A 21,763-nucleotide genomic window follows, 5' to 3' on the forward strand; every position below is an offset into this window, starting at 1 on the left:
CCAGGGTAGTGAAAACAGATAAGAGATATCATACAGCAATAAAAACTGTGTTTTATCTCTGTGTCTAATGACCTAAGAGACACACAGAGGTTAAAAAGACCACATAATTTTAAGGATTCAAATCTGGGTGGATGGGGCAACTCATAAAGGTAAGTTTAGGTTGGATAAAACTGAGTTTAAATACCTTAAGGGTACACAGGTGGAGAGGTCTAGCAAGTAGTTGAAAATCAAAGCCTGAGCTCAGCAGAGATGAGATCCAGAGAGAGCTAGAAATTAGTCCTGGCCATACAGTGAGTGAACTCACCAAGAAAAGAAGAAAGAAGAAGGCTAGAGGATGGTGGGAGACCTGGCTGTGTCCTAAGTCTAGGAGGACAAAAGAGACCACAGAGAACACAGGAAGGGTGGTTCCCTTTCCTACTGTGTTCACCTAAACAACTTTGACTAGGCCTATGGGGTCACAGCTGGAACATCAGTTCTGTGATTTTGGCTGCACACTGCCTAGAGTAAGGTTTCTTGGAAGTACTCACAGGTTTTTCTGAGACTTGCCATGTCTTACCTCTATCATGTCCCATGCACATAATCCAGAGTGCGTCAGGGTGGATGTGCGCATACAAATGCACACATTCATACAGGCATGTATGAGTGTCAATGTGCATCTGAATGTCTGCTAAGATGTCATGCTGCCATATGCATGCATGTATGTGTGTATGTATGAATGTATGCATGTGTTTCAGAGCCTGTGCCTAAACTATCACGCTGCCAATATGCACCTCGTGCAATAAAAGCTCCATGCTCACAGGGAAAGATACCAAATTAAAAACCACTGCTTACTACTTTTCTTCCTCTATAGTATTAGACAAAGAAAAAGAAAAGGAGCCCTGTATATTACCTCAAAGGAAGGTAATTACTCTGGAATGATTTATATTGAACCAATAGAGAACTTCAGCATTGCAGGGACATCAGCGCTCACAGAATTTACGTCTCATTCTGGTGAGGGACCTGACACGTTCACACAGGCTCTTCAGTGCTGGCTTACACTGACAGAGAAGTAATTGGAAGGAATAAAAGCAGACATGCCCCCTCGTGTTGCACAATTTCTTCCTTCAGGATAATAAAAGCAATTATACAAGGAAGGGGAAACAAATATTTCAGATTAGCTGTGAAGTCAGCTAATAATCCCTACTTCTCAAAAATGTACTAGGGGGAAAAAAGAAAGAACAGTAAAATGACCTTAAACTTTTGCTTCAACGTATTATTCTTTTTTCTCAAAGGAATTTCAGAAAATACAAACAGCTATTTAATACTTTATTACATAGGGCATCAATATAGCAATCTTAGTCATTCTAGAAAAATAGCCTAGACTATAATAACAAATCTTTTATTCAAGTAAAATGTGACTTACTCTTAACAAATTTTTTTTAGAAGTTACAGGTTTTTTCCAGGCAGGGTGGTGCCCTATTGTAGTCCCAGCTGCTTGGGAAGCTAAGGTGGACCCATCACTTGAGGCCAAGAGTTTGAAACCAGCCTGGGCAACATGGTGAGACTATGTCTCTGTCTCTTTCTCTGTCTCTGTCTCTTTCTCTGTCTTACACACAAACACACACACAGAGATATACACTACAGGTTCTTAAACATAATGGAAGTTGATTTCTTTCATATAATACATATATGCAAAGGAATGTCTGCTAAGAGTCGAAATGCTCAGAGTATGTCCGGGCACACTGCTGGTTCTACAGAAGCAGCCTTGAAATTTGAGAAAACCTGTAGAGGCTGGAGAGGTCTTATCCACCACTCCTCTACTTTCCTTGAAGAGTTTTCTCCTAAGCTCTCCTGGCTTCCTGGCCCACCCCTCACTTAGTGTTTCCCAGAGGTACTAGAGTGACTTTTCTGATGGATGAGTCTAGGATATGAAAATCTGTCATGAGCAGCTCAGCCCCTCCCTCTTAAGGGATACATTTACTTGCAAAGAGCAGATATTCTGCTCAGCTCTCAAAGTTGTGAGTTTTATAGAAGCAGATGCACAAAGGAGAAAGGCAGTGATTTTCCTGTACAGCCTGTGATGAATAATTAACTTGACTGTAAAATGTATTATGGAAGAACAAAGGGCCAAGAATAACCAGAACACTTCTGAAGAAGTCGAAAGGAAAGACATGCTATAGATATAAGGACTAATTATAAAACTGCCGTAATTAAAACAGCATGGTATTGGTGCAGGAATAAATTTATAGTAGATAAATTTTATAACTAGATAAAATAAATGAGGAGCAAAACAAAAAACCCCAGAGTTCAGATACATACAAATATCATGAAAAAATGTTTTTATATGAATAAAAATAAAATTCAACTTTACTTTACATCATATATAAAATCACCTACAAGTAAATTAAGAACTTACATATCTATAACAAAACTTGAAAACTTTTGAGTGATTAGCAAGGCCCTAAGCATCTTAGTGAGATGCTGTCTCAAATTTTAAAAATAAATATATAAAATTTTTTAAAAAAAATTTCATTTGAAAATATAGATGATGATATAAAGAGAAATATCTTAAGATTCTAAAAGGACCAGCCATAAAAGGAAGAATGTATAAAATTCAATGACATAAAAGTTAAACCCTTTTCATCAAAAGAATCTTAAAAGAAAAATATAAGATTCTAACTAAGAGGAATTATTTTTCAGGTATATAAATAACAAACTAGTACTATTACTAGTTTCAAACTAGTACTAGTAATAATACTAGTTTGAAAAAAAAAAAAAAAAACTCTGCAATTAGGAAGACAAACAACCCAGTGGAAAATATGGGCAAAAATCCTGAAAGGGCATTTTGCAGGAATAGGAAATACACATATTCAAACTCATTAATAAGCAGAAAAATACATCAGAAATATGACATCATTTCCACTTTAGCAATTGGCAGAATTTTATCTTGTCTGTTTTTTGAGATGGAGTCTTGCAATGTTGCTCAGGCTGGTCTTGAACTCCCAGGTTCAAATGATCTTCCTGCCTCAGCCTCCTGAGTACTAGGACTACAGGCATGTGCCACCATGCCCAACTAAATTAGCAATATTTTAAATGGCAAGTGTTGAAAAGAATGTAAATCAATAGACTCTCTCATACATCTTAGATAAGAATTTGACTATAGTTTATAAAGTTGATCATTTGTATATACTAAACAATTTCAGTCCTATATATACAGAAAAATTATAGGAATGGATACAGAAGACACAGATGACACATTCATGGTAGCAGCGTTTGTAAAACAAAATAAAACCAAAAATCCTAAGAATCCAAATGTCCATTGACAGAAAAAAAGGATAAATTGTGGTTTTACTATTAACTATTAGTAAGCAATAAAAATTGTTTAATTATACATATACATTACATAAACAAATCTTTGCAAAAAAAATTGTTGGAAAAAGACTCCATTAAGGATCTTAGTTAACAAAGGCCAAACATTCTGATATAGGGATACTAACATACAATGCGGGGGAGGAATAGAAGTTCATTGAATTAGACAAAGAAGAATGAAGGGGAAGGAGCAAGGATGAGATTAGGAAAGACAGTAGAATGAATCACACATAACTTTCCTATGTTCATATGTGAATACACGACCAGTGTAACTCTAAGCCATGTACAACCACAAAGAATGGGAAGTTATACTCCATGTATATATGTCAAAATACAGTCTACTGTCACATATAACTAAAAAGAAAAAAATGAAAAAATGTTTTAAAAAAAGAATCTTAGTGAAGCACAACTTCTCCAGAGAAATCACACTCATAACTCCAACATTTTCCATAGCATTACAAGTGTTTGGGGGCATCAGGAAGCCTCCAGTTCACAACCCTTGGACATGAGGTGAATGTTAAATCATGTCACAGATGACTGTTGAGCGGCTACAGTTCAGGAGCTTTACTAGGTGGTCAAACTACAAGGAGATCAAAATCTAGAAAGATGACAAACGATTAGTCAATTATGATATATTTACATCTAACTAAGCTAGAGATAGCCAGCCTAGAGGGGGAGGAGGGATGCCATGCGGATAGACAAGAATATGTTTCCAGAATATATTTAAGAGCCTAGTATTAAAAGATGACCAGAAGACAGCTCAGTGACAGAGGGTGAAGATGAGGTTGTAGGGGGATGTTTCAAGGGGGAAAGTTTGTGAACGGGCATGGAGGAGTGAAAAACTAATGTATTTGGAGAACTAACAACAGAGAAGGGCAGAGTTGAGCAATGAAGCCAGGCAGTTGGGCAGAGGGTCATATCGTGAAGGGTATAGAAATCACTCTAAGAAATTTTAAATTTTATCCCAAAGGCATTGAAAATTTTAAGCAACAGAATAATGGTGATAACTTCTCTTTACTAAAGAGCATTTTGACAGTAGTGAGAATTTGAAGGTGGTGTGGCTACATCACAAGCAGTGAGGGAGTACTGAAGTGGTCAAAGAGATTGGGCTGCAGGAAGATTTAAGAGGGAGAAGTGATAGAATGTTCAACGAGGCTTAGAAGCAGGAGGAAGCATGTGGTGGTCAAGGATAATTTACAGAATTTGCCTTGAACCAATGGTGAATGGTGGTACCTTAGGTGAAGAACACAGGTCACAGAAGTTTGGGGTTTAGGAGCATCAGTTCTGTTTTCAAAATGCTGCATTTAAGAGTAACCTATTTATAGATGGTCAGAAGGCAGCTGGACTATTAATTTGTTCAACTGTTCAACAAATATTTATTGAACACATACTATTTTTCATATACCACTGTATGCAATGCAGTTACACAGCCTTTATTGACAAGACACCCTGTGGTCCTGCTCATATGTCATTTATATCAGAAAAAAAAGAAGCAAACAAATAAATAAACACAATAATTCTGGATCATTCTCAATTTAATGAAGAAAATAAAAGTGGTTCATGTACTAGAAAAAAATGACTACAGGGAAGGGTGCTTTAGATTGAGCAGTCTGAGAAAACTGGAGGAAAAGGCATCTGAGCTGAAAGCCACATCATCAGCCAGTCTTCAAGTTCCTGAAATTGGAACTAATATAGTGTGTTCAAAGTCAGTGGGGCATGCTCAATGACTCAGGATGGAAAGAGGCAAGGGCAGATCCAGTAGAAGATCTGTGAGCAATAGAAATTGAACACTTAGTCTCAAATGGGATAGAAAGCTACTGGAAGTTTTCAGGCAGCAAGTGAAAATTTGATTTACATTTTATTTATTTATTTTTAAATTATTTATTTATTTATTTATTTTTAAATTACTTTGATTACTTCTTTATTTTTGAGAGAGAGAGAGAGAGAGAGAGAGAGAGAGAGAGAGAGAGAGAGAATCCTTCAACATCTATTTTTTAGTTATCGGCGGATACAACATCCCTGTCTGTATGTGGTGCTGAGGATCGAACCCGGGCAGCACGCATGCCAGGCGAGCGCGCTACCACTTGAGTCACATCCCCAGCCCCTGATTTACATTTTAAAAAAGTCATTCTGCATAGAAAGTGAGTTATAGGAAGCCAAAAGTAGACACAAGAACAGCAGAGGAGTGAAATCGCTAGAAAGTTATGCAGGCTAGGATGGTAAGATGGTAACCCTGGAGTTGAAGAGAAGTGGGAAACAAGGAGAATTAGGTAACTGTTTTAAAAGGAGAGAGAAAAAAAAATAGAAATTAATGATCCCAGAGCTAAAAATTTAGTGGTGATCAGTGATGACAAGTGGTCATAAGGATGTGTAGAAAAGGACAAAGGATAAAATCCCAAAGAATGCCAACTTTAAAGGAAAAAGCAATAAAAGAAGTTTGCAAAAAGACCAGAACAAGAGGGATTAAAAAAAAAAAAGCAAAAGAACCATGTGCTAAGAGTGAAGGGGTTTCAGGTAAAAAGGGGTTGGGGTTGTGGCTCAGTGGTAGAGCTCTTGCCTAGCATATTAGAGGCACAATAAATAAATAAATACATAAATGTCCATGAACAACTAAAAGCAAAAGTAGTTAGAAGGGCCAAGAACTAGTAGTCTCAATCTAGTCGCCTTATTGAGGAGCACCAACTAGGTCCCAGAAAGTTAGATAAGGGTCTGTACAATGGAATCTCAGGCAGAAGACCAGAGGGCAGAGGGTCTGAAGGTTCTTGAGGAAGCACATGCCCTGGCTGGGAAGGAGAGAAGTGAGAGAAGATATTTAAAGGGTACACGGGGTTGAGAGAAGACATGGCAAACTTTGGTAGATTCCTGTCTGATTTAGAAGGAAAGAGCCATGAAGCCCAGAAACATTTATTATTTAGCAACCAAGAAAACATTAAGATAATCTCTTTGGAAAAATCAGAAAATGCAACTGTTTTTGTTAGTCAGTAATCTGTATACTTGCCTTGATAGAAAACACTTCATGTCTATTTGCAAGCTATAAGTATCTCTTGCTGTAGTATCTGGAACAACTAGAGCCTCAATAAAGAATGTGGAAAAAGAACAGCAAACAACCTGCAATCACCACCACTATGTGTGAGCGATTACCCAGTTGGGGTTTGAGTAAATCATATGAAAAGTAAAGTGGGGCTTGTGGTTTGAAGTTCTACCAGTGACTAACAGAGGCCACTCACACTATTTCTTAGATAATACTTAGCAATTAAGCCTTTAATAGAAGTATCTTCATTTACAGGTATAGAGATTTATTCTATAAATTAGGTTTAGGTTTTCTTAAACATCAAATGATTCAAAGGTTTCTTTCAAAGGAAACTTTTCTTACACAAAAATATGAAAAGAAAAATCTCATCGACAAATCTCAGCAAATTAGGTTACATACAACCCCAATTTAAAACTATTTCCTTGATGATGCAATTGCCCAGTATAAAATGTTGTTTCCAAATGTGTAATATTGTATGAAAAGCAGTGTTAATGATGCCACATTACCAATCTAATTAATAAGCATGATAAAAATATTATTCCAAATACAATTAAATTTTAGTGGAACCTGAAATTAAATAATTGCTTAGACTTTTTGGGTAAAGACTATCAAGCCAAATTTCTGGTGTATTTAATAACTTCATTTAAAAACTTCAAGATTCTTATTTTAAAATGCCCATGCATGCAGCTTCTCAAAAAAATATGTATCAAATACTTAATTATGAATATGTAAAACATAGCGAAATGAGCTGGTAAATTTTAAATTGGAAATTAGAGCTAACAGTTTGAATCATGATTTTAACATGTTTACTAGATGTAACAGTGATACAGTATGGCTGAGCTTCAATGAAAAACACTATATTTTTCCTGCTTGTAAGCAGCACTGTTGAGAAACAGATTTATGATATATAGAAGTATTAATCATTTACTTTTCATAGATACTATTACAAATCTCTGGAAAAGGAATAAAAATGAATAAAATTTCATTTATCTTACTTTCTACTTAAAAATTAAACAATATTCTATAAAATTAGAAAATTCTCAGAATACTAAAATTGAAACTAAGTCCTATGCACAGAAACACTAAAGAACTTTGCAATCTTTCATATGCAATCGAGTATGAAGTATTATTAAGAAAGAAAATATTTTCATTATCAAAAAGCCCTCTTCATAAGTACCTTGGATAACTGCACAGGCCAGGACACATTGGATTAATTCACTCCAAGCCCAAATCATTATACCTACATTAGATGAAAATACACCAGGAAAAACAAGTCTTAAAATCAACATCATTAGCATGACAATTTTAGGCCTTGCTTGGTCCTCAATCATCAGTCCCTCTACCAAACTGTGTGTGGATGTTCTATCTCTGATACATCATTCATTCACAGAGAACAGGGGCTCTTGGCCTTGTGAGGCCCTCCTTTTTTGAACTCTTGCAAGGTTTCTCTGTGGCTATAGACAGAGCTGTAACTCTTTTTTTCTCCTACCATAAGTGTTTAAAATTTAAACAATGAATTACAAGGTTAAGGGTCCCAAATTACATTTTCTAAACTACATATGAAAAAAATAATAATAATTTTATTTCAATTTATAGTCTAATCTTTTTGTGAATGTCCATAGTGGGCTGAAATACAATAAGCACCATGAATCATTAAAACAGCCACTCTCATATAAATGAAGATAAGAAGTATGACAAAAGGGACAAAATGATTCATATAGCACTTAACATAGTGTCAGGAATAATGTATCTACATTTGCAGAAGTTCAAATGCTGACCAATAATTACTAAAATCTTCTTTTTTCTCAGTGTCACTAGTAATTAGGGAAATGCAAGTCAAATGAAAAACTGCAGTCACTGTGGAAAACAGTATGACGATTCCTCAAAAAACTGAAGAAAGAATGACCAAATACTCAATAATTCCAACCCTAAATATATACCTAAAAGAAATGAGCAAGAACTTGAATGGATGTTTATACATCAATATTCATAGTGGCATTTTTCACAGCAGCCAAAAGGTACAGAGCCCAAGCGTCAATAGATAGAATAATGGATAAAGAAAATGTGGTATATGCATACAAAGGAATATTATTCAGACTTAAAAACCAAGGAAATTTTGACATAGGCTACAATATGGATGACCATGAAAACACTATGCTAAGTGAAATAAGCCAGACACTTATTTTATTCCACTTATATAAAAAGTATCTATGTTAGTTAAAAATTCAGAGACAGAAAGTAGAACAGTGACTATCATTCTAGTTTCAGGGCAAGAGAATCTGTTTCTACCTTAAAACACAGGATGTGTCTAACCGTTTTCGAATATGAGTACATGTAGCAAAATTAAAATCAATGTCAAGTAATTTAAGCAGCAAATACTAAAAAGTTTCTGCAATAGGTACAATTTTGGTATTCCCACGGCTGGGTTCCCCAGGAACAAAATTAAATAAATATAAAATAGACAAATTGAAAGTAGGTAAAATTTAGTCATTAAAGATCTTATATTCACACTGTATCAGAGCAGATATCCAAAAAACATTATAGAAAACTATGTTTAACTTCCTCACACAATTTAATCATTCAGTTTGGTACAGTTCGCCTATTATATTCAAGCAAACTGCTAAGTATCTAGACTTAAAATTCTCTGAGCTATGTACCCCTATTTTAGCATAAAAGGCCTAAGAACTTAAAGAAGAATAAAGAAAATATTTTCAAATACAAAGAAGTAAAGGGCAAGGAAAATAAGCTATAATGATATAAAAAGTTTAGCACATACGCCTATTCTGACTGCTTGTTGATTTCTTCAGAATTCATACAAACCCAAAGTTATATATATATATATCATCATCATAATATAGTTTTTATAATATACTTATTTTGTACATAATAAGGTTATTAAGATAAAAATGTTTATCTCAGAACTATTTTTGAATAGAAATTTACTATTTTCTTTACATTGATAAATAGCCATCACACTCATAGGACAATAGTATGCTAGCCCTCAAATTCCTTATCTTTTTAAAAACTAATCAAACTTCTCACTTTAAAATGGATAAGTTTATGTTATGTGAATTTTACCTCAATAAAAAAAATCTTCAATATTTAAACCAATTTTCAATCTATTTTCCCACTTATTCTTTCCTTTTACTTACATCCTTTAATAAAGATTTGATAAAGTGGCATTTTAATGAACTAATCGAAATTAGAGGTTACAAAACTTGTTTAAAATTTTATAATAGCAAATTATTAAACAGATTCAGCTTTTGACATTTTTACTTAAATTTGCTGGTGATTACAGCTGATGAGAAACATTAATAAATCCAATAACATTTTTCTACACGGCTATTTTGAAATGTCAGCAATTGCTAATCAATAGACTTCTTTTCTGACTGGTCAGAATAGCTCCCAAAATGGTCACAATGACTAATTTTGAGATCTCTTTACAGGTCATACCTATAAAAAGCTTGATCCAAATAGTTATTAGTTCTGTGTGTTCATGCTTCTTTACCAAAGAAGGAGTCAATTACATTAATGGCAATAGCCCCAACTGTTTTTCAAAAAGCAAATGATTAAAATATGATCTTCTTTAGATTAATCCTCTCAAATTAAATTGCATCTTACCTTCACTGACATCTGTCATTTAAATAGATGTCAACTCATAAACCTGACAGAGAACAAATTGTTTATGTAAATTTGTTGTGAGATAGATGTTTATAAGTCACAGCTCTGAGAAGTCACCTTTGAGTATAAGATACTTGCAGAATTTTTTTCCTGTTGTTAAACTTTCATGATTCAGAAAAGAATGCAATAAAAATTAAATTCTTTTTACGTTTCAATAAAAATCATCACACTAAAAATACAACATTATTTTAATTTGAAATTATATGCTGATACAAAAATTCCCATTGACAAACGGGCTAAACCATTTTCTTAGAAGTTGGAGTTGAAATGAATCTTTCAAAAAATGTAAATTGTTACAAAGCATCAATGATCTAAAATATAATGATTCTTTCTGTTCATACCATCTTTTTTTACTCATAATTTTATGGAAAAGAGATGAAGAAAGATACAAGAAAGAATGAATATTTTCATATTTAGCCTTTGAAAGGGTTAAGTTTGTTTCAGATTTCAAAAGAGTACATACATATGTAGTTGTTTTTTATACAATAGCTGTTGCTGGATATTGTGAATAGTTTTTCAAGGAATAATTAAACGCAAATTAAAAGCTCCTTTGATCTCCATATGACTTGACTGGTGAGGAAATCACATCCCAAAATGTGTGCTGACAGGATCTGCCTTAACCCTCTAAAATGAGGCCCAGCAGGAGCCCTGTCCAGGGAATGACTCATGGGGGCCCCTGCATTGTGCCCAACAGTGGGCTACAGGCTAGTTGGTTGGGAGTGGCAGATGGTTTCATTTGTTGTATATTTTCACTCTTCACCAAAATTTAGGTGGATCCCAGCCACAAGTGAAAGGAAAGAACTATTACTGCACCTGCCACTTTTACTTGGAAAAAAAAAAACTTCAGTTCACTGAAATCACATAAAAACTGTGAGATTTGGCCTTGACAACTGAATGTTATAAGAAGACTATAAAACTACTTTGTATATGGCTATATCAGGCTTTCAAATAGCCTTTATGTTTTCTTCTTTATTTTTTTAATTCAAATTAAATTCATAAAGCTTAAAGCATCCCATATTTGAAGAAAATTATTCTCAGAAAAGTACAAATTACATTTATACATGTGCAAGGTCTTGACTTGCTTCATGAATCACATATAATCAAGTGCAAGTATCTAAAAATCAAGAATCAAAATATTAACACCAGAGGGACCTGAGTTCTTACTTTTTATTCCAAGCCAAGTTTTCCTAGCATGATATTTAAAAATAATATAATGTATGAATAATGTGTGTGTGTGTGTGTGTGTGTGTGTGTGTGTGTGTGTGTGTGTGTGTTTTGCTAGGGACTGAACCCAGTGCTCTACCACTAAGGTACATCCCCAACTCTTCTCGTTTTTACTTTCTATTTTGAGACAGTCTCAATGAATTCCTCAGGCTGCCCTTGAACTTGATGATTCTCCTGCTTCTGCTTCTAAAGTATCCATGCCGGGGACATAAATGGTCTTATGGCTACTTTTTTGTACATGGCTTTTTGTCAACTTTAAAAAACATAGTAACTCAAGGAGTAAGTTTTAAACCAAGATTTACATATTCTTATAAATATACCATTGATAAGTATATGTCATGAAAACCAGAGCAGATGCAGCAGCAACACTGGATTTTACATACTGTGGAGATATGCATAATATCCAGATACCAGGAGCAGGTACTTCCATCTGCTCTATCAGATGACAATCCAGGCAATAACTCTCCAAGTGACCCCAAAAATCCTTAGGATGACTAATGTTATTGGCTACTAATTTGGAAATTATATAATTCCACTATAACTCAAAGCATTTAAAAAATGGTTTAAAAACCTTTTTATGTGTATGTAGTTTAGGCACAAACCCACAAATGTAAAACCCATTATCTTCAACCTATAGATGTCCATAAATGCAATGTATTCTGATTTCAGTGAAGCATTTGAAGAAATCTCTTGGAAAATTATTGTAAGCAAGTTGGTTAAAATTGAGATGGGAATACTGCAAAGGGAACGTTTGGATTGAATTTTAAAATCATACCTAGAGACTGATATCAGGATTGATGACTAGGTGGAGTAGCTCCCTAACCTGGGAGGGGGCGGGGGGCTGGTCAGCAATTCACTAGTTAACATGGACAACATGAAAAGCTTGTACACTATTAACAGAGGACATAAAGGTGGTAGGAATAGAAGGTTAGAAGAGAAAAGACTCCTAGACTTGATGATGAGCTGAAACCAAGATACAAATCAAAAAGGACAAATATCAAGTCCTACTCCTAAATGGGAAGACTTGAAGTAACATACTTCATGTAAAAACTGATAGCTTAGGTATTTGATATGGAATGCCTTCTCTTTTTTTGTGCTAATTTGTTATATGCATTACAATTCATATTACACATATAGAGCACAATTTTTCATGTCTCTGGTTATGTAAAAAGTATATTCACACCATTTGGGTCTTCATACATGTACTTTGGATAATGATGTCCATCTCATTCCACCATCATTTCTAACCCCATGCCCCCTCCCTTGCCCTCCCGCCCTTTTCCCTCTCTCTAGAATTTATCTATTCCTCCCATGCTCCCCTTCCCTTCCCCACTATGAAACAGCCTGATGCTGTTTATTTTAATGAACTATAAGAATAGCCATTATTTATCAGGTGGTTAGTATGTGCCAAATACTGTTAAAACACTTCATGAACTAGATTTCTTTTTAAAGTCATGCTTGTTGAGATATAATTTATATATGGTACAATTTGCTTTCTAATTATATGAATTTTGACAACACAAATATAAAAAATGACAACATATATATGGATATATAGTACTGCAGTCAAGACACAGAAAATGTTACCTTGTTCTCCTTTACTTCTTTTTTTAAACAAATAGATAAATAAATTTTAATATATTTTCATTTAACCCAATGGATTACCAACATAATTTGCAAAGAAAATAATTGTTAGTAATATATTTCATGTTCATTTTGTTTGTCCTAGTAATCCTTTGGGATCTAATGTCTATTTAACACACTGCACATATCAATAAAGAAAGTTAATTTAAATTTAGAATTACAGTATCAAGAAAAAGGAAAGCAACAGTTCCATACTGGTCAGCTAGTGGTAGCATGGTTGGTTCTGGATGCCAAGTTCTAAGGAATATCACTGACCAAATGAGGTAGGTTTAAATGGAGGACAAAGGGGTCTAGAAAGTATCACATGAAATGTTTGAGAACAAAGAGAAGGCATAGAGGGAGATCTCACTCTCTCTAAAGGCTCCATATCTAGTAGGTGATCAAAATTAACCAAAAAGTAGAATTAAGCACATCGGGCCTTAGCTAATACATTCCATCAACATTTCACATGCTTTCTCTTTCTGTTTAATGATAAACCTGCTTTAAAATAAAGTGTAGGATGTAAGATCAGTTTCCCAATCGAACAAGATGAGCTGATAGTAGACCCTCATCCATTGATGACACAGTCCTTCTGTCAGCTCTAGCAAGGTCAGTCTCCTCACTCCCTTCACACAGAATTTGTTTTAAGTCAATGAACCAACAAGCTTTAGCACGGAAGCTTTTCCCATATCTTTCCACAAATGCAGGCTGACCTCTTACCTAACTCCCACCCCTCACTAGGTCCCAGGGCTCTGATCCATGTGAAGTCGTCTACATGCCCATGCACATCACATGTGCATGTGTGCAGACATGTGTGACTACCCAGCCTACGTCTAAATTATCAATTTATCAACTTGAGGCTTCTTTTATTAAATTCTCTATAGAGTATGCAGAAAGAAGATATAAGCTGCTTATTAACATTGGTGTTGAATAAAATGGAATACTTTTTATACTTCTTTTAAGTGATGCCACATTAAAAATATATTTAAAAAAGAAAACGGATTCCCTGAATCCTGGTTCAGATTCCTTCAATCCTTTTAAATTAGAATTATTTTATTTAATTCAATCATTTTTATTTAGGATACATAGTTGCAAAAATAACAAAAGATGAGAAAGATTTTCACTAATTATCACCCTATCAGTGAGGAGGTCTCCTCTTTCTAGAACATTGTATGAGAAAAAAAAATACATTCAGGTTCATTATTATCTACACTTCAAATATCAAATATTACCTTTCATTTGTGATTAAAAATTTCAAATTAACCCACTTGAATCTAATGTATGAAATATGATATGTCAAGAGCTTTGTAATGTTTTGAACAACCAATAAAAAAAAAATAAAAGTATTTGTGCTTGACAACTGATTTTCATCCAAGAAATCATGGGGGAAATTCAAAGACGATAGTACTTTTGATCATCTTTTCATGTATTAAAAGCAACTATAAAGTATTGGGAAGAAGGACTCTTCAAAGCCCAACATCCATTTTAAAACCTGATTTTCCTCTTTAACATTGTTTGCACAGTAAAAGTAATCATTCCCAGGTATGACATAAAGTCTGTGAATTATGAGACATTGTTGTCATTACTTTTGTGAATTACAACTTTTGGTCATATGGGTTTGATATCAATTATAATGGCAATTCATGTAATATACAGATACATAATAGTGTGCCACATCTAATGGAATTTATTCTTATCTGTGAGGTTTTACCATACAGCTTACAAAGACCAAACTTTAAGTTCATCCTGAAGGTTATTCACACACAGGAAAAGCTTTTTATCCAAGTATAAATTTCTGAGTTTTTTTTTCCCCTAAATTTAGCAAGAATAAGATATAATATTAAGTGTGGAAATCAAACCTTAATTCTCTAAACTCACCACTGTGTGTGTGTGTTGGTACATTTATGTGTGTGGTTTTAAACAAACATAAAATAGAAATTCTAATTTAGCTAAAATATTATTATTTTCATATACTGAATATCTATGTATGTTAACCTATTAAGAAACTGGAAATCTTTTCCCCACATTTAAAATACTTCATATACTATGTAAACTGGATTAAAATTAAAATAGAATTGTTTCGATATCAAAAAGAAAATGATATGACATAATAACTATATATGTTTCTTTTTTCTCTGTGAGAATTTTTAAATGATCTGGTTTCAAACAAATTACTTAAAAGCATAAGATCTAGAGGCAAGCTATCTAGGTTCAAACCCAGACTTCACCATTTCCTGTCTGTGGACTGGACATTGTTCTTCAATCTTCCCTATTGTAAAATGGCAGTGATGACAAGGGCTTATCACGGGAGTTGTTGTGCAAAGTCTGACACACACTATGTAATCAATTCATACTAGTGAGTCTTTGTGATGGCTATTAAGTCCTTAATTTAAAAGTGAGTTCTTTTACATGAGTTTGCTAAAACTGTCTTCATTATTATTTGTTTTCCAAACCCCTTCCAAAAGTATTACATGCTAACAACCTATATATACATATTTAAAAAAATAAAAGAGCTCCTACTGGAAAATATTACTAAGAAAGACATGGTGCTAAGGCCAACAATTGATTAACGTAATTTGTTAAAGCATTCTGATACTTTATGACATTTAATTTGTTTAAATACACAAATACTTTTTAGTCAAAATACATCAATATTAAGTAAATTCCTTGCTTATAAAAGTCTAAATATTTGCTTAAAGAGAAATTGAATGTTTAAATGGTATTTAATAGCCACCTTTGGTCCTTGCTCTTCTTTCTTTCTTTTGCACTTTTTTTCACGCAGGATTCCCCAAGTCAGGCCTTTAAACAAATAGGTTTGAACACGTAAAATATGGGTGTGTAACTTATAGTTTTCAGTGGACAATAAAAAGCGAAGTTTCCTTAGTGCTACATAACTGATTACAACCACTCACAGGAACACAGTGTAATCCCACATTCTCCTCTTCAGTGTTGTGTGTTTAAATTAGGCTTCATGGAAAAACTGCATCTTTTCCTAGAACAAAGCACTTCCCCACCTCTTCCTCTATACAAATCACCTTGCTTCTCCTGCAGTGGCCACCCCAAGCCCAGAGGAATCTTTTGTACAACACAGCACATCCCACCTACCACCCGCATGTCAGGATTTCAGCCAGAGAACACATTTATTTCAGGTGTTTTTCCTATATTTTCTCTTTTAAATTCATTCCAGGTATTTTTCCTATTTTTTTCTCATTTTGAATACACAATATTTCCAAGCAAAAAAGATACACATTAAAGTGAAAATCAGCAATGACTAGTTTAGTAGCACTATTTGTTCTTAGATTTATTCCAAATCTCACCTGTATGACATTGAGACACAGATTATCTGGAAATAAGACTACATTCTGTTACTAATATGTCACAAACACTTTCTGAGCCATTAAATGACCATTAAGGCTGGGCACAATGGCGCATGCAAGTAACACCAGGGACTTAGGAGGCTGAGTTCAAGTTCAAGGCCAGCCTCAGCAACTTAGCAAGACCCTATTTCAAAATACAAAATATAAAAAGGGCTGGGAAGTAGCTCAGTGGTAGAGCGGCCCTAGGTTTAATTCCCAGTACCAATAAATAAACACCACTAAGAAGGGGGGTAGTTAAGGAGATATAGGCCATATAAATATAGGAATATTCATTTATGGGTATGTGTGTGTGTAACATAATATATAAGAAGTGCTATTTGAAATGCAAGTAACATTATGGATTCACTAATGCAATCATTCAGTTAATAAACATTTATTGAGAAATGCCATGTACCAGGGCATTGATCCAGTGCTAGAAAGACAGAGATAAAAATTACATGCCCACTCCCACAGAGCAAGTGAAATGATAACAGCTAACAATATTGCATTGTATTATTATTGCTACACAATCTTCTGCAATAGCAGGAGTGTATACAACAAACTGGGAGATCTTTCATAAGAGAAAGGCTTCATGAAGATGGTGATACTCAAATTGGATTTGAGGGGAACTCCTTAGAATTCCACCCCATGTGTGAAAAAGTTGAGACACACCAACCATCTAGAGGAGCACATGCAGAGTATGAATCATGAAATAGCAGGGCACTTATACCAGGAAAACTAAGTATTGCTTAGTAGTTGATGATGTGAGAGATGAGTGGCAGTCCTTGAAGGACCCTAGGACTCTCACTCAGGTGTTTGGATTTTCTGCTATAGTCACTGGCATGACTGTAAAACTGCAGTTGATGAGAGTGACGACGTGTGATGAAATGGCTACTAACACTTTCAGAGAAACAGAAGACATGAACTGGACGGGGGCAAGAGAATGGAGGCAGGGAGATGGTTAGAGAGGAATATACAATAGTGCAAAGAAGAAAAAAAGAGTCTGGACCTAGGTCTCCTCTGTGGAAACAGAGAAGAGAAAATTCATTGGGATATAATTAAGAGGAATAGTTTATAAGAACTCATATCAACTACACCGTGGACATTACTGGAAAGATGGGTGATGAATGACACCATTAGTGATGTATTTAATGCAGGTATAGATATGAAAGGCGATGAGTTTTAGGAAGGAACATGAACTCATTTTGAACTTCATATTTAGGTATCTACAGGACATTCAGACAAAAGGAGGATATATGAATCTGGTATTGAGAAGAGAAGCCTAGGTTGCAAATAGAGAATTGAAAATCATTAGCTGTACTTGAAACTAAAGAACAAGGAAAGTAAATCACCCAAAGAAGAAATATGGGAAAAGAAAATGAGTGTCAGTTGTATATAGCAGCATATTTGCTATATTTTTAAATTCATGTCAGAAACTCTCAAATGCCATATTTAGAAGTACTGTATTTATCCTTGTTACTATACAGCTAAGGCAAAGCATTAAACATTAAATAAAGAAATATTTTAATTTATATTTTCTTACTCCATATTTAAAATAATACAGAGAAAGAAAAATTATTTAGGAGGAATACATGATGATTCTTTTTCTAAAGGAGATAATTTCTTGGTGTAAATTTAGAATAACAAAATTTGGATTTTTAAAAAATAAGGTGGATATCCCGCAAAGTAATAAGTATAATGGTAACAAGTATAAAGGTCACCTGTGACACCATCAACTGTGGCATCTTTTCTAACAAAGTTCCCTCTGTGAGTTTTTTTTCTTCATCTGCATGTCTAGGAACATGCTAGTGTCTGTTTCAAAGCAATTTTGTAAAAGGTATAAAATGCTTGATACAGAAGAAGTTGGAAATTGATATTATATCCAATTTATCTTATCCTTCCTTTTTCTTCTTTCCATAGATGTCTCATCTCCTAACATTCTGTATATTTACTTCTAATTATTTTTGTGTACCTCCCCCAACTAGAATATAAGCTCCATGAGGAAAAGTGTTAATCCTATTTTAATCCATGATGTATCCTAAACAGTGTCTGGTACTATTCAAAATATATTTACTGAATGACTGTATGGGCACTAAGATGACCACACAATAGGAAGAATAAAACATACACAGTAATACGACCTTCAACCACTGCTACATTTTTCACATTAAATCATTCTACTCACACATTCTACCTGAGAGCTCAAATAACATGTTTTATGACACTAGGCATCAATCATGTAAGTTCTTTACTAAGGAGTGACATTAATTTATTTGAGTATAAAAAAAAGAGAGTACACTAAAACAGTCCCTAAGATTTTTAAGGTTCTTCCTATAAAAACAAAACAAAACAACAAAAAACTTTGATTCTACAAGCCAAGGTAAAACAAAGGCACATTTATAAAAAACTATATTCACCTTTAAATAGGATATCCTCCAAGAAATATAAACTTTAAATCAGTAAAATACATATCTGCTAAGAATTAGATTTAAAATAACACATGTGCAGAAAGCAACTGGGCAGACAGGCAGGCAAGAGTTCTGTAGCACTAAACAGACAGCATAGCAAAATGCATTTTCTGAGCATCTATTAATCAGTAAAAGAGACATATTTTTCACTTAAATCAGTAATAAAATATACATAATTATGATTTTACAAAAAAATGCATCAAAAAGTAAAACACAGCCAACAGATCCATTTAGATCCATATATTATTCCTGCTTTTGTTGTAAACAGTTGAATCTGTCAACTATCTAGTTGCTGATCTAGGAACAAGCTGTATTTTTGACAATGTCAGTGACTCCTGACCCTTTATCACTGTTATATGGTCAGTCTGTGTCCTTCCTAATATTGAACAAGAGGCAGGACACTGAAGTATGACCCTCAGAAGACTACAGTGACTTTCTTAAAGGAATACATGCAGGTTTATGAATGAAATTCTTCTAAAAATATTTTTATCCTGACATTATGGGAAGGCTATTCTAATATAACATTTGAAGGAACTATACTATTGTTTCATTCTCAATTTGTGTGTGTGTGTGTGTGTGTGTGTGTGTGTGGTGTTGGGGATCGAGCCCAGGCCTTGTGCATGTAGGCAAGCTCTCTACTAACGGAGCTATATCCCCAACCCCTTCATCCTTAATTAAAATGCCATCTTATACAGTGAAGAAAGCTATACAAAGGGAAATTAAATCACATAAAGGTCTACTTTTATAAAATTAGGCTATGATTACTTTATAATCTTTTCTATGTATGTCATTTTTTGAGATTTACTCCATTAATATCATTGTGTCCTATTAATATCATAATGTGAATAAGAACACATTATTTACAAATATTGATTACATATTTTATCTATTCAAATTTCAAGTTATAATGCTAAATATAAAAGTAAACATAAAAAAACAAACACAGAGTTATAATATCCTTATAACTCTAAATATACAAATAATCTAGAAATAATCTTATATTTATAATAATATTAATGTTCACAGAAAATGTTAAAACAGATTTTAAATATACAGAATTTAGCAAACTATGAAGCAATTTCATTAAAAAATAAAGTTAATTTCCCATGCTTAGTGTACAATATAAAAATGTGTAATAGATTTTAATATTTTTTCAATATAAAAATAGTATTAATCCACCAAAATGGCTAAAACATCTGTGATATATAATTTAAAACGTGGTTCGGGAAAGAATTTGATGAGCCTTAAGACGTAATGCTAAGTAAATCTGAGAGTGTGTTGACCAAGGTACACTGGCATTACTTTGTAGAGCCGATCAATAGATATTAGCTTTAAAAAGAAAGATATAGAAAGAAGCTGCAGCATATTTTTTAAATGACAGGACTAAGGTTTAAATTGTCTCAATCAAGACTCAATTTTTTTCCTCCCAGTTTTTCCCACTGTTCTTTTCCAGTTAAGACTCTTCATTTCAAATAAATTTAATTAGTTCCAATTGATCATAGGCAACACCAACGCAGCTTTATCTATGCTTCTTCACTTTTACACAGCAAACACCAACAAAGACTGCTCAGCTCAGATGCCAGCATCCTAAGATAGCATTCAGACTTCATTCATTCTCAGCCAAAAGAAACATTCCAGAAAGGACTATTTTACCTTTAGCAAAAACACTATATTATATTTCACATTTCAATTAGAAATTTGATCTGATCAAAATACTAATTGAAATGTGAAATATAATCAAGTACCAGATTATTGCACAAACAAAATGAATATAACTATACATATCAACCTAAAAAAGTTTCTAAATAAGAATTCATTCAAGATATAGGCAAATATCTGTCATGATATAATTTCTAGTTATTTTACAAAGAGATATTAAGACAATTCCTTCTAAATAACTGAAAAATGAATAGGATTTCTTGGCGGGGCTGGCTAGAATGGCCAGTTTTCCTTTTGTAGCACTCATACTCTGCACTGCCCGCTATCCCAGAATAAGATTATTGTGCTTGAGACAGGTTTTTCCCATCATATCTACCACATTTTTCATAATGCAATTTATACAGGATTCTAGTCAATAAAAAGAAATATGGTATTCCTCTAAAGCTTCACAAAAATCTACGCCACAGCTTAATCAAGTCACACAATCTAAAGGTAAGCCGAACGATCCACCAACTGCAGCATGCTAGCTACTTTCACACAGGTTAAGGAAACCTATTTCAGTCATTTAAATTATTTGGAGAGTAAACATGGATGTTTTTGGTACCCATGGAAGGAAGTGAATAAATCAACTCACAAGAGCCACTCATTGACACATGTTTAACCAAATCTCTTACAGATTAAAATATAATATATGCAGCATTAATTAACTTCAACTAGGCTTGTGTTTTTCAGCTTGTTGATTTTTAAAACAATAAAATAAGAACACAGTAATGTGCTATATATGTCACCTCATAAATTTGGTAGTAATATACAATTTAAAAATTCAGGGTACTGATTAGTAATGCTTACTGGACTGCTCAAAAAATTAAACTTTTATTACAAAATATAGAGTTAACCTACTATTGCAAAAGCAATTTTTTTATAATGACTTAAAAAACTACTTTTTAAATTAGGTTATTAACAACATTACAGAAAATTACAGAAATCAAGATATAACAACAAAACTTATCTATAGCAGCAGGAAAAAAGCAATGAAAACAAGAAGTAAAAAATGTCTTAGTTAAAAAAATCTGCAAATTCAATCGAATTTCATGTAGTAGCTATTAAAACAAATCCCATAATTAGGAAACACTAAATGATTTCACAAATATTGGTGGTTCATGAAATCATTTATACTTAAGTTGTATGATATCTGTCATCAAAGAACCCATACATTGAAAAGAATTAATAAGTAATAACCACCACCACACAGTTTAAAAAATGGAAAAAAAAAAAGAAGAAGAAGAAGAATGGAAGCTTTTAAAGCTTTTTACTTACTGGACACAAATACATTAATACATGGTGGTGGTTATTTTTGTATCAAAAATTAGATG

General features: G+C 33.6%; 1 protein-coding gene across 6 annotated transcripts in view; it reads right to left on the reverse strand.

Annotated features, from left to right (window-relative positions):
* Positions 1 to 21,763, reverse strand: part of Wdr7 (WD repeat domain 7) — a 327,637-nt gene that overhangs the window by 149,144 nt on the left and 156,730 nt on the right. The gene's annotated exons all lie outside the window — the stretch shown is intronic.

The sequence above is a fragment of the Ictidomys tridecemlineatus genome, chromosome 13, assembly GCF_052094955.1.
Source record: "Ictidomys tridecemlineatus isolate mIctTri1 chromosome 13, mIctTri1.hap1, whole genome shotgun sequence".
NCBI lineage: Eukaryota > Metazoa > Chordata > Mammalia > Rodentia > Sciuridae > Ictidomys > Ictidomys tridecemlineatus.